A 14,940-nucleotide genomic window follows, 5' to 3' on the forward strand; every position below is an offset into this window, starting at 1 on the left:
GCATTTCTGTTTAGGCATAGGGCAACACAGTATAAATGTACATTCACAAATGGAAAATACATCACAATAGCAGAGTCAGATCAAGGTAGTTAATTTGGTTTATCAGTTCAGTTAAAATGGAAACGATTTACATTTAATAAATTTAGCATTCAGATTAGAATTCAAATTGAATTGATGTAATGAAATACCAAAGCTCGAGATTCAGGAAAGGTAAGGAGATAAGAGAAGTGCAGTCTCCTTCAGCCGAGGAAGACCCCCAGGCACATACAGTGTGTGCATCAATATAGAGAGGTAGCCAGATAAGCTTTTCACAAAGGCTTATTCAGGAAAGTTTGGCATAGTTCCAAGTAGCCGGTTTAGTCAAATAAGACAGAGACCTGTCTACCACTGTAACAGTGAATGTTACAACAGCACAAATGGAAATTCTCCTCTCTTGCTTCTATCTATAAAAGGAAAAGGAAAAAAGCAGACGAAGCCTCAGAAGGACGACGTAAATGAAGATGAAGACCCAGCCTTTTCAGTTTCCCTTAGGATAGGCAATTATACTCAGTCAGGTCTGGGGTAACACCTCCTGGCATCACTTCATATTTCCCAGACCACTATGTCCATTGGTTAATTTGTATGGGATGAATGTGATGCGACAGTAAAGAAAACACAAAATCTGGAAAAACAGGTGTATCGATTACGCAACGTGTTATGCGATCATGCGACACATTGAACAACGGCACATTGAGGAAAAAGCATAGCAAGTTCAAAAGGACACTTTCCCAGGCAGCTGTTCTAAATTGTAGTAATGATTGTAGCAAATGTCCTGCACAGTACAGGAGACGTCAAAGGAAACAATTATTAATTCAATACTACTGGCAATACTGTGGAATGTTCCCATACACTTTGGTTATACCAGTCTATGATTTCACTGTAAGAATGAGGCCTACATGAATTTAAGCTAATATACGGCAATATCATATTAATTGTGAATCATACATTGAAAGAAAATTAACGCATATATATTCAAATATATAATTGATGCATTAATAATCATTTCAATATGGTTGAAAATAATACATGTAAGTATAGGGTACTCATAACACTTTTGAAAATACCCACATGTACATATAGCTAATATTTTGTCTAAACAATTTTGTCTATAATCTAAATCACACACACATATATATATTTATATATATATATGTGTGTGTGTGTGTGTGTGTGTGTGTGTGTGTGTGTGTGTGTGTGTGTGTGAAATACATTCTAGAGAAATTTCATGAAGGCACAGTTAATTATAATTGTGCAACACATACTTTTCTTTTGCCATTTTCAGAGTACACGTTATTACATAAAAAGTCACTTTCATAAGTTATTTCATATTGTTTCAATGTAGTCTTATTAATTTCACACTCATATATGAATTCCAATTTGATAAACGATACACTCCATAACGTCATCATTTACCATTCTACATATTTCTAACATGTTAATAAATATGATATATGTTCATTATTAAAATCACATCTATATTATTTGAACAAATAATATATGTCTCTACTCTACCTGTCCTCTACATGCTTTTGCGATGCAGTAACTATATTTTGTATATTTTGTGTCATCTTCTCATAATGTGTAACATGCGGTGCCTGCCACGCAGTGCAAGGAAATGCAGAGGGGTACCATGGGTACCCCCCCCAGTGCAGCAACACCTCCCCCAACACAGAGCAACAAGCCCCCGAATCCAGCCTCCACCAGCCTTTCCATGGCAGTTCCAGCGCCATGGAAAGGCTGGCTGACGCCAGCATTGTAATCTGGCGGGCAGTGCCTGCTAGGCACCGCCATCATTTCATGCCCCCTTATCTGTCCGCCAAGCAATCAGACTGATTTCTTCTGACGGACCGGTGGCGGGTGGCCTTTTCGTCAGCCGTGGACAGATTGGCATTCCCATTGCCATCCTAATTCGGTGGTGGGAAAATCGGGCTCCGATGGCGGAAGGACCGGCCCCGCATGGCTGGCGGTGGCGGTTCTTCCGCCATCGTATCATGTTTATTGATCCGTATCCTTGGGCTCGCTTCTTGCCAGGTCCTCCTTTACTTTTCCCAGGTCACGACTGCTGCCCTTATTGAGTTGCCATTACTCGATGGGAGATTGTTGTATCCATTAAGGGCTGATGCTATGATTGTAGCAAAGGTACAGAATGTTTAAACACTGCATAAGTGTTTCTGAGGTTATATGAAATGCTACAGGCACTGTACATAATTTCTCTTTGTATTACAAGTGTGCTCACATCACATTCCCTCAATGTCAAAAATTACCTTTGTGAAAGAGCATCATGATGCAGAAACAAACACTACATCTAAAGATGTACGTAATCCACACAGCTCTGTGTAAATAAAGGTTCACAAATTCTGAATTGCCTGAAATTCACAGAATGCAGAGTCGATTGAACACACAAAATCTTTTTCAAATGCGAGCTTGTGGTTTGTGGGTGTGTGACATGGGGAGTGGGCAGTCTGGCATTTATTTTAATGTGTACTAAACTACTCTAACATGTTGGAGAAATTAGTAGCAGTCAGAAGTACCACACAGTATTGATTGCACTAACTATTTGGTAGACTGTCTAATTTCAAAACAGCAAATATTCTCGCTTCATGTCATCAAGAATGGTATAACAAGATGAGCAGTGTAGCAAAGCCTAAATTATAATCAAATGCGTGTATTTTTTTTAAACGTATTTATCGCATGGGAGGTGGTAATTTCCATTACCAGAAAACTTGTGAAAAATGTGTTGCATGAACTTGTGCACTCCTGCAGGGAGTTTAAGAATATAAATAATGTTAGCCCTGCAGTGTCCCGGATTCCTGAGGTCAAGTGGGTGATAATGAAGGAACACAACACTGCCTGGCTTCCTTAAATTTCAAATGCACTCCAGGCATTTTTCTCAGCAGTTGGCATTAATGATGACATTCAGTTCCGTAGAGCTGCTGGGAGATGTCAGTAATTTGGGGTTTTCAGAGCTGCCCCTGTCATGGTACCCTCCTAATAGCTACTGCTTCTCGAGATTGAGAGGGCCAGCATGAATCACACTGTGTGCTTCTCTGCTCCACTTCCCATTATCATATGTTAACTTTCGATGAGATGTTAAAGAGTTTCTAATTCCATCGAAGTGTCTCCTGACTCCTCCTGCCTGCAAGGCAATAAAGAGGGAGAGAGTTTGGGAAATTATTCTCTGTTAAAAAGCCTGAGCCATCTTCATCTGTTTTCTACAGTTTGTAAACCCAGAAATTTCTTTAGGAGACAGGATTTGCACGACTTCACATCAAGGGGGTGCACTATGGCAGTTCATGTGTCATCCCATGCGACCAGTGCTTTAAATGGACAGGTGCTGTCTGGTACTGAGTGTCTGCACTTGAGAAATTTGAAAGGGAGAGTACCTGCACTTCTCAGCACTGGTGCACTACTTTTAATGTGAGAGCAGCCGCGGTCGGTAGTAGGAGTAACTGCAGGGCGGTGATGTGGGGAGGGGGAGGGGCAGGGTGGGGGGTAGTAAACTATGGATTACGGAGGTTTACAGGTAAGTTAACATATAAATTAATAAAACGAATTTTGTTGCGTGCACTGCATCGCATTTGGGGATGCAGTGCACGCAACGAAATTCGTTTTATTAATTGATATGTTAACTTACCTGTAAACCTCCATAATCCATAGTTTACTACCCCCCACCCTGCCCCTCACCCTCCCCACGTCACCGCCCTGCAGTTACTCCTACTACCGACCGCGGCTGTGTGAGAGTACCTGCACTTCTCAGCACTGGTACACTACTTTTAATGGGAGAGTACCTGCATTTCTCAGCACTGGTGAACTACTTTTAATGGGAGAGTGACTGCACTTCTCAGCACTGGTGCTCTACTTTTAACAGTGAAGTGCCAGTCACATAGAGTACTTACACTTTTATATTTCCATTTCAAGCATTACAAGCATCCAGCCATGTATTTGGCATAAATCCCTATTTACTAACTAGGGGGCATATCAGCAAGGGCCGGCGATAATTATCACTAAGCGCACTTAGCGCTAGGATAATTATCGCTGGCTATCGCTGCTTTCTATCGCGGAGATAGCGTGCTATCAGCAACGTTTATCTCCACAGAGATAGAAATGCAAGCGTTAGCTGGAAAACAGTGTGATTATCGCTGGAAATCCAGCAATAATCGCACTGTGACCAGCGATACCTTGCTGATAGGGCAGGGTGGTCTTAGTCATGTAATCCACCTCCCATTGGATTACATGGCTAAATCAGAATTAAAGCAGGCGTAAGGAAAGTAGCGATAACCATGGTTAGTGCTACTTTTCTTATCGCTATGCTTCTTAGCGATTCCCTTGATAATTGGAAAAATGGCGGTTAGTGACATTTCTCCAGTTATTTCGGGAAGGAACGCCCACTTTGCATCTCATTAGAGATGCAAAGCTGGGCGTTCAGTAAACAGGCGCTAAGGCGTGGATTCACTCGTTAGCGTGTCCATGCTTATAGGGCGATAAAATTATCACAGCTTTTCGTCCGAAAACGTACGCTAAAGCGGCGATAATTTTATCGCCTCGCTTTGCTGATATGCCCCAAAGTTGTAAATGGGAATTTGCACCACAAATATATATACCTCCTCAAGGTATCACTCATGGACTCATCTTGAACTCACTCATCTCGTGCAGTAAAGCGTTCACACACTCATCATTCATCCTCACCTTGAGTAAACTCACGGGCAGTCAGCTGCACCTGCTGCAGACGTGTTATGCAGCACAGAGACTATTCTGATCTGATCCAACTAGCTACATGCTACGACCAGCGACCGCTTCTTAACACCTCGCAATGACAATCAAATGTGGGATGCTTTTAACGAAGGTCATTGCAGCAGATATCTCTACTATTCCCTACCCTTTAATCTATGTCTGCTCAGGACCATTTTTTTTTGTAACATACTTTATTGAGGACCTTGACATCACATCCAATGCAAAGATTATTACAGAAGGTCATTTGTTTTTTATACAGTTTCAACAGTAATAGTGCATGAATCCACCGTCCAGTATTCCAATATCATGACAGAAAATGAACTTCATGTACTATCGAATAGTAGCTAAGATTTATGATAATCGTGAAGGAATGTCGCATAAATATCATGAACTTAGAGCATATAGATATTTCCAGTTAACCAAACAAACCCATCTATGCCCCCACCCTCCCTATCCCACCCAACTCGTACTCCTGGTCTGGGGATGCTAATTCTAATAGTAGCCTAAGGGAGCTATAGAGTATCGCTAGGGGACCTACATTACCCATGTAGTGTTGTAGGTAGCTCAGGGTTTGGGAGATTCGAGGCAGGCGATCACAAAGCCGCAGCGTGAGTCATGGTGTAGGGTTACACATTGGGGGTAATAAATCAAGTAGTTCGAAGTCATGTAACATAATATCCCATGCCATAGAGACGGGGTGTTTCCGTAACCCTTGCTCTTCCTCCCTCCAAAGGGCTATGCCTTCATCCTTCCCCCATTGTATCATATCGTCTTGCCAGTTGGATAATGTCGGGCACCTGGGGGATTTCCACTTCATGGTAATGGCTTGTATTGCCAGAATGAGGGCCAAATCTAAGAATCTTAGTTGTACTTTCTGCGGACTTGTACGTTTACGAAGGCCCAGAGGGCAATCCAGGGCACCATCTGAGACAGATAGATGTGTGACCTCACCTAGGGACTGACGGACACCTCTCCGGTAGCCCTGGAGGCAAGGTCAGGACCATAGCATATGAAGGAAGTCTGCCTTGTCCCCTTTACAAAGGGGGCAGCAGTGGTGTGCCTCAGGGAACATGCAGTGGATCCTCTGTGGGGTGAGGTATGACCTATGGAGAACCATTGCCTGTGTAAATTTTAGTCTGGCGTTACGGTATACTCTTTTAGGGTGTTCAAGGATGCACTTCCCCGCCTTATCCGTGATTTCTGTATTAGTATCCTTAGACCATTTTGTTCTAAGGGATGTGAGTGGGATTGCGGCGTGTTCACGTATACCCGTATATATCCATCTAACTAGGTGTCCCCCATTCCCCATATAATATAGGAGGTGAACCAAGTGATGCTGTGGAGGTTCTCTACGTTGCGGGGCCCATGTATTCCTGATGTAATGGGATACCGTAGTGAGTAATAAATATAAACGTGGTGATGCCCCTGTAACCTGTAAAAAGCAGTCGTGGTCAAGTAGATTGCACTCTCCAAAGAAAGCCCCGACATCCTCTACTCCCATCTCTATCCAGGCATGAATCCTGGTCTTCGTAAGCCTGCCCTGCGGTGTGGGGATACCCGGCAGGGGGATGTTTGTCGAATATGGGGTCACTTTAGAAGTATATAATAACGCCTTCTTCCAGCACTGCAGTGCCGTCCGTAGCACAGGAGGGCTGTCCGCAGGGATTTTGATGTTAGGCAGAAGTAGGGAGTGCATTGTGCCTCGGTCTAGGTCTCTAGGTGCGTAGCCAATTTCTTGCAAATTTCTCCCAGCCGTCCAATAAGACAGCCATTGGAGCTGACTTGCGTAGTAATATACTCTGAAGTCGGGGACTCCCAGGCCTCCAACATTAGACTCCAATTGGAGTTTCTGCAGGCTCACTCTTCGCCGGCCTGCCCCCCAAATGAGTTCCACTAGTATAGCATTCAGGGTATTAAAAATAGACTGTGGGACCACAATAGGTAAGTTCACAAAATAATACAACAGGCGAGGGAGCATCACTATTTTCGAAATGGCGATACGTCCCATCACCGATAGGGGCAGGGAGGTCCAGAAAGCCACACTAGCTCTAAGGGCAGTTATGGCCTTCCCTAAATTGCCGTCGAGTTGATCCGACGTGTTCTATATACTTGGATGCCTAAGTATTTGAACGTGGTGGGGGCTACTGGCAAGGGGCACATGCCAAATCGTAGATCGTCAGGGTATGGTATGTCCAGGAAAAAATAGGCCAGAGATTTTCTCTGGTTTATAGCAAGGCCCGACACCTCTTCAAAGGTGGCAAAAATAGCGGGAAGGGGCGCATTATTGACAGTCAGATCACGGAAATAGAATAGGATGTCATCCGCATATATCGAAGTAAGATGGGTCGTGCCATCTATGGGGATTCCCAAGCGGTCTGCCGACCGCCTGAGTGCCACCGCCAGAGGCTCTAGCGCGAGAACAAATAATAGGGGAGATAGCGGACATCCCTGCCGCATACCTCAATGTATGGTATATTGGTTTGAGTTGTAGCGTCCCGTACGGGCTCGGGCAGTGCGGGAAGTATACAGTAGGCGTACCCATTTAAGGTATGTGTTCGGAAGCCCGAATCGTTATAGTGCCGCAAACATGTAGTCCCATGATAGGGAGTTAAAGGCCTGTCGAAGGTCTAATGCCAAGCACCCTGCAGTCTGATAAGTGCACGGGGTGGCCTTCATGATGTAATGTAATCGTCTCGTGTTGAGGGACGTGCTACTATTCGGCAGAAACCCACATTGATCACTATGTATGAGAGTAGTGAGGTAGGGTTGTATGCAGTTAGCAAGGACCTTACTCAGGATTTTATATTCGGTCGCCAACAATGAGAGGGGCCTATAATTGGACAGATCAAGGCTATCTCGTCCCGGTTTTGGCAACGAGGTGACCAATGCTTGCATGGTGGATTGTGGTAGATGGCCGGCGTCCAAGGCAGCCCTATATACTGCCTCTAGTGTGAGGACCAGAGCATCTGCATAATTATGATAGAACTCGATAGGTAGCCCGTCGAGCCCAGGCGCCTTATTACGATACAGGCCTTTAATTGCAGCACAAATTTCCTGTTGGGTGATAGGGCCATCAATTTTCTTTTGCACTGCATCTGAGAGTACAGTAATTGTAAGATCCTGCAAAAAGTTCGCGATGGAAGAGCTCATATTTAGCGAGGGTGTAGCATAGAAAGTGCTAAGATGTGCAAAAAAGGCTTCATTTATCTCTCGTTGGGTATGGCCATACTCCCATCTGGCGCGCGGATTTGGGTTATGAGCGGTGGGTCAGACTTGTCTCGCACCAGGCGGACAAGCAGTGTCCCAGTTCTATCAGCCTCAGAGTGTTTACGCTGCATATAAGCCCTATAATCAATCGTATTATGTATTGCCTCCTGTTTGTCTGGGTCCGACACTGCCTCCTATTCTAGTGTAGATATTTGTTGTTCAAGTCTGAGCAAGCTTTGATGTGTCTCCTGTCGGGCTCCCACTATCTGTCCTATCGACAACCCCCTTACCACTACCTTTAGCGTGTCCCACTCTCTAAGGGTGGAGGAGGCTATGTTCCAATTTTCGGCTAGATAATTAGTAATGGTGGTGGAAAGTCCTGCTCGAAATGGAGCATCCTCTAGTAACTGTGGGTGTAATTTCCAGGTGGGTCCTGGGGTTGGCACATTACCCCAGGCGAGTGTAATCTCTAGGGGGTTGTGGTCAGAGAGGGTTTTCGCTAGATATGTGGAATGGCAGACCTAAGTGACAACAGAATTGGAGCAGAGGAATTTATCAATTCTGGTATGGAGGCTATGTACGGGTGAGTAAAACAAATATTCCTTATGAGTAGGGTGTAGACATCTCCATACATCTGAAAGTACCCAACCAGTCGACCAGTTATTAAATATTTCGCCTAGTTTACGGGCATTTGTACCGTGTAGTGGGGGATGGGAGCTATCCTTATTCATGTCCAAGACTGCATTCCAATCCCCCCCCCAAACACCCAGGGGATACCATCCCACTCCGCTAGTGCTGCACCCAATCTATGGAGAAAGTGGTCCCGATCAAAGTTAGGGGCGTATATACTGCCCAGAATCACCAGTGTGCCATCAAGCGTGCCCTTCAGTAGAATGTATCGCCCTTGATCATCTACACGGCGCTCTAGTTCGACAAATGGGACCCCGTGGCGTACCCATTTGGTTGTCCCTCTAGCAAAAGCAGAGTAATTAGTAGAGTAGACCTGTCCTCGCCACTTCTTGCACATTTTCTGTGCTTCTGACTCCGTTAAGTGGGACTCCTGCAGGAAAACTATATGTGCTTTGCGCCTAAGGAGATAGGAGTGGATACGGTGCCTCTTCTGTATAGCCCCCATCCCCCGTACCTTCCACGTTAGTAGATTGTAGGACTCTAATGTGGCAATGATTCTAGGCATAACACATTAGACTGCATGGAGCTCCAATTTAGGTGGAGCTGGTAGGCTGACATCGACCAGGAGTTCCCTTTCCCTATAACATTAACAAAACATGGCTCCGCGCCCGAACTACGCTGGGCCCAACAACTAGCTGCAACTATTATATAACAAATAATGGTGCATACGCTCTGAGGGGGGTCGCCGCCATCGGTCACATGCATGTCCATACTGAGGCTACAGTCCTGGCGGCTCTACGGAACCCAGAGGGGGGAGTATAACTAATCAAGTCAGAGACAGTGGTTCCGCTCAAGTATTCCTGAGTAATCTACAGCCGGGAACCCAGCATTACAGTGAGAATTGGCAGAGACAGTGGGGCACCAACTAGCTGTTAGAACTCGAAAAGAAATCTCATCTGCATTAATTAAAGAAATTAGATTTCCAGATCTGGGTCTAAGATCTGAACCCGCTGAAATAAGAATGGCTTTTCAGAAGTTTTATAGGAAACTATACCACGAAGATGATGATAGCGGTGACCCTAAAACATATCTGGATCTGTCAACCCCCGAATGCTTGAGATCCGATGACTGGGAATTTTGAGATAGTCCAATTTCTTTGGAGGAAATATTAATGGCAATAAAGGGCTTAACCAAGGGAAAAGCATCGGGTATGGATGGAATTCCTACTGAATGCTATACTAAATTTGCTCCACAATTAAGGATTATCTTAACATTACTTTTTCAACATATCTTCCAGGGAGGGAATCCACCGAAGTCTTGGTCATCCGCTAAAATAGTTGTGTTCCCGAAGAAAAACAAAGATGTCAAAGAAACGGGCTCTTATCGCCCGATCACTTTGATCAATGGGGACTCAAAAATCTATTCTAAAATCCTAGCAGCCCGACTGGCACCAATTATCCATAAAATTGTTTCGGAACAACAACACGGTTTCATTCCTGGGAGATCTACAACTGATCACATACAAAGAGTTATCTCCCTTTTTGATTACACAGGAGTGACAGGAGACCCTATGTCGCTTATACTGTTGGACGCAGAAAAAGCTTTCGACAGGGTCTCCTGGAAATACCTGTGGGCAGCCATTGCAAATTGTGGGATCGGAGAAAAATATATACAGGCAATAAAACAACTCTACATAAACCCCACCGCCCGTGTTTTGATCAATGGGATCTTGTCTGACAGCTTTACCATCTATAGGGGTACAAGACAGGGATGTCCTTGTTCGCCCCTTCTGTTTGCCATCTATATTGATGTATTTATACAAAGACTAAAAACTAATACCTTAATCCCTCCTATTAAAATACGAGATCTAGAAACAAAATGTCTGGGCTATGCAGACGACATTGCTATTGTTACAGGTGATCCTATTGAAGCGATGAAACATATAGAGAAAGAAGCACGGGATTTTGGTAGAATTTCCGGCTACAAATTGAACTCTAGTGAAACCCAGATAGTTGTAAATAACAAAATTTACATGAACGATATGAGGATTGTTGATAAAGCAATATATTTAGGGGTAAGCATTAGTGCTAAAATCGAAAACATTGTTGATGATAATATTCAGCCCCTATTAATCCAGACCAAGAAAGAACTATTTCGGCTGCACAATTTACATCTAACTATTGGCGGAAGAACCAATGCGGTCAAAATGCTATTCTTTCCTAAATTTTTATATTTTTTCGAACTATTTGCCTAGAATTTTCCCCATTAATTTTTAAAAACATTGACACTATGTCTTCACATTTTGTTTGGGGATACAATAAATCACGTAGAGCACGTAGATGGATCACTCTACCTAGAGAACGCGGGGGATGGTCATTACCGAATTTTAAATTATATTACTGGGCTACAGTACTAAAGTATAGCAATAGTCTCTTAATGGAGAATTCAATGGGTCACAATACACCCAGCCCGCAAGAACTTATTCTGGGTGACGGCAGCATTGGCTGCCTGTGGCGCCATATGAATGATGATTATTTCAAAAAATAAAATTTAAGACTATCTCTAGCATTTTTAAAGTATGGAGCAGCACAAAAAAACGAGTTGGTTTAGGCGATATTCATACTACACCCCGTATTTCAGAATGCGGATCTCCCAGAAATATTCCATGATATATATATACAGAGATGGGTTGAATTAGGGGTTAAACGACTTGGGTGTTTTTTTTCTAGTAGCGGAATAAAATCATTTGATGAACTAAAAATAGAGTTTTACTTGACAAATCGGGATTTCTTTAAATTTCTTCAGGTGAGGGACTTCTTATCAAGGAAAATGGGCGGCCGCATTAAATTTCAGCCTTGCAATATTATAGACAAATTGAGATTAGTTAAAACTCCGAGAATTGGGGAGATATATGCAGGGCTAAACGCTTTATTACCCGACGATATGCATAAACATTTGGCATGGCAGACCAGGTTGGGAGTAACCTCTCAAATCTCCTGTGACGCCTATGAAATGTCACTCACTCATCTAATGTCTATGAAACTTCAGGCACAATTCTTTAAAACGTTTTTTTCACTTTATTACACTCCTGAAACAATGGCAAAATGGGGGATGGGGAATGGAACTTCGTGTCCGCGGTGTGCTCTTCCAGCAGCAGATATAACTCATATGTTTGCCTCGTGCCCCATTTTAGCCAAAGTCCTATCTGAAATCTCCGACTTTCTCTCAAGTATTTTACACAGTAAGGTTAACATTGCGAATGTAGAAGTGCTGTTGGGCATCTCCAATAACACTCGATCTCGTGAAATACAGGGGCTGATCTTTGTTGGTATTGCCATCTTCAGGATGTGCGTCGCCTCAGCATGGATAGATCCAATACCCCCTTCATTTTTTTAATGGAGAGCTCGGCTACTGGCGACTTGCAGTCTAGAGGTTGCCATTTATAAGAGTAAAGGGAGGGATAAGAGGAACAGGGGTATGAAGATCTGGGCGCCTTTGATTGCTTGGACACAAGAAGTTTGATTGTGGAAATTTAATATTTATGTGTCATATACTGTAAATATGATATGTTTTTCATGTCTTTTATGTATAAATAAGTTTTTTGTTAATAAACATGCCAGATACCTGTTCTCCGGGGGAGGGAGAGGGGGGGGGTGGGGGGCTGATGTAATGTAAAAATCTGGAAAACAAATAAAAAAAATTGTTAAAAAAAAAAAGAGAATTGGCAGAGACATAGGAGCAGTCCGCCACCACATCCTTTACAGACAATCTAAACTCAAGACAGAATCATACGGGTTAAAACATAACAATGGTATTTGTAGACAATGTATAGAAAAGGATATAAAGGTCTCTGGGAGTCGAGGATCACCTCCTCTGCACAAGAGTTCAAGTCACAGGGGGTCCTGTGCTGTGTCATGCTCGTCGTGTGTCAAAATCCCGCTTCAAGTATCAATGAGGTTGTCTGCTGTTCGGGGTGTGATCATGAGAAACAGAGTAATACTGTGTTCAGAGTCCGAGTTGAGGGTGCTGTCCTCTGAGTCCGTGTGGAGTCCTCTCGGAATGACCCGGCAACAGCAAGGGTCCCCTCATGATCGAGTCGCTGTTGCTCACGTGATGGTCCAGCGCCGCCCCTAGGCTGAGTGGTCTTCTGGGTCCGGGGGTGACTCAGTCTCTGCGGTTTGCCGGATCCCTGCTAGGAGAAGACTGATTGACTGCCCTGGTTTGTCCCAATGCACATGACCTCAAGCCATTCCTCTGCGTCCGCCGGGCTTTCGAAGAAGCGAGTTTTCTTGTCATATATGACTTTCAGTCTAGCTGGGTATAGAAGGGCGTATTTAAGCTGTGCTTTTTGGAGTTTCTTCTTCACGGCTTGATAGGACGACCTCTGTCTTTGGACCATGATGGTATAGTCAGGGTAAAGAGAGATGCGATGGTTTTCATACTGGATCAGCGCTTTTTCTCTTGCTTTTTGTAGAAGGAGATCTCGGTCCCTATAATTCAGAATTTTTACTATCAGAGGTCGAGGTGGTGTGCCCGGTTTGGGTTCTCCAGTTGGTATTTGGTGGGCTTGTTCGACACAGAAGTAAGGAGACAGATTCTCTGGTGCTATATGGTCCCTGAACCAGGCTTCCATAAATTCTGCTGCCTTTGTGCCTTCACTACGTTCCGGCAGGCCAATGACGCGGAGGTTATTGCATCTATTCCTGCCCTCTGCATCTTCCACCTGATCCAGCAGGCCCGTCACTTGCTGCTGCAGATGTTGTAGGGTTGTGGTGTTTGCTGTCACTCGGGGATCCATGCCTTTGAGGGCTTGGTCGTGCTCCTTAACGGTATCGGCCAGTTTCGCATGGTCCGCCCTGAGTAATGTGAGTCCCGTGGTAAGCGTGCCGATTTGCAGTTCGACGGCCGCCCTGGAGTCCCGGATTTCTTTCAAAATTAAATCCAACTTGTCAGGCGCACTGGCGATAAGTTCAGAAGATGCATTCCCTGGCGAAGGAGGCCGACTGGAGCCCTCCAGTGTGGTGGAGGGGACACCTGCACCTTGGTGGACATCCATTGTTTTCCCTCGAACTCTGCCCATGCAGCGTGCTGACCGCTGTGGAAAGTAGTGGTCTCCAGTTGCTTGGGGTAAATGATTAGAAGGATGGAGGGGGCAACAGGCCTACTCCTTCTCGCAAAGTCCAGGTGCCTCTGTGAACCCACTATAGAAAGGTAGCCGTGCGGGCTGGTGAGATATGCTTTAGGGGCTACATGCGTGAGCTCGCCCAGTTGTCCCCCCTAGAAACCGGAAAAGTGTGTCCAGGCCGGGCTCACACCGCTGGAGCGGGACCAGGTGGCAGAGGAGGTCACACAGAAACACCAGTAGCAGCGCCTGCTTGCTGAACAGCCAATATCGGGCCCTGCACAGGGGATCTCACCTTGAAGGAAAAAGCACAGCAAACCAGTGCAGGCCCCAGGGAACTCATGGTCCAGCTACTGTCCTCGGTACTATGGAGGCGGAAGCATGTGCTTCATGCCGACCAGCGCCAGCCAGCTATGTATCCGCGAGCCAGCGAGCTGCACCTGACAGTATATTGTAGTCCACCCGGGCCGCTCCCGTTGATGGTGAGGCACAGCGTCAGTAAAGTGGAGCCTGTGTCTCTGTCGCACACGCGTGGGGCCCAATGCGAGTCAAATTGGCCGCTGAATGCCCGGAGAAAGTCCTGGACGGAGCGTTGTTCTTAAGGGTGGGGGGGGAAGGTCCACAGCCGCAGGGGAAGGAGAGCACCAACGAGTCCCAATCGCGCCTCACCGCCGATGATTCCCTGCTCCCACCACTCAGGCTGCACAGGATCCCAGGGCGGCTGGGGTTACAGTCGCGCCCGAGTCTTGGAGGCAGGGGGGAGGGTGATGCACCAAGTCAACTGCGGGCCGTTCATGACATCGCACGGCCGCAGTGCTCACCTCGTCTTCTCTCAGCGGGATCCTGCAGGCACTCCACATGCAGCCCGCACCGCAGCCTTGAACTCAATGGCGGCGCGAGCCCAGCATTGCGCGGCAGCCTCCGGGCACCGCACGTGTATTGCCGCACAGCGCGCCAGTCCGCCCTCGCCTCACCGGAGCCCAGAGGCTAGGGCGCTCTCCTCCGTGATCCGATCCGGTCGACGGACATCGAAGCAGCAACGAGGGTCCGGCGCACCACCACACCTTTCCCGAGGCTTCCGTGCATGTAATGGATGACACCTCGCAGCACGCTGGCCCGATTACGTTTCACTGGAGCGCCAGGTCAGCGCCCGATCACAGCGTCGACCAGGCCCGTCCTCCGTACTGTGTGGGACCACGGTCTTAAGGGTC

Source organism: Triturus cristatus, chromosome 8 (genome assembly GCF_964204655.1).
Source record: "Triturus cristatus chromosome 8, aTriCri1.1, whole genome shotgun sequence".
In the NCBI taxonomy this organism is placed as follows: Eukaryota; Metazoa; Chordata; class Amphibia; order Caudata; family Salamandridae; genus Triturus; species Triturus cristatus.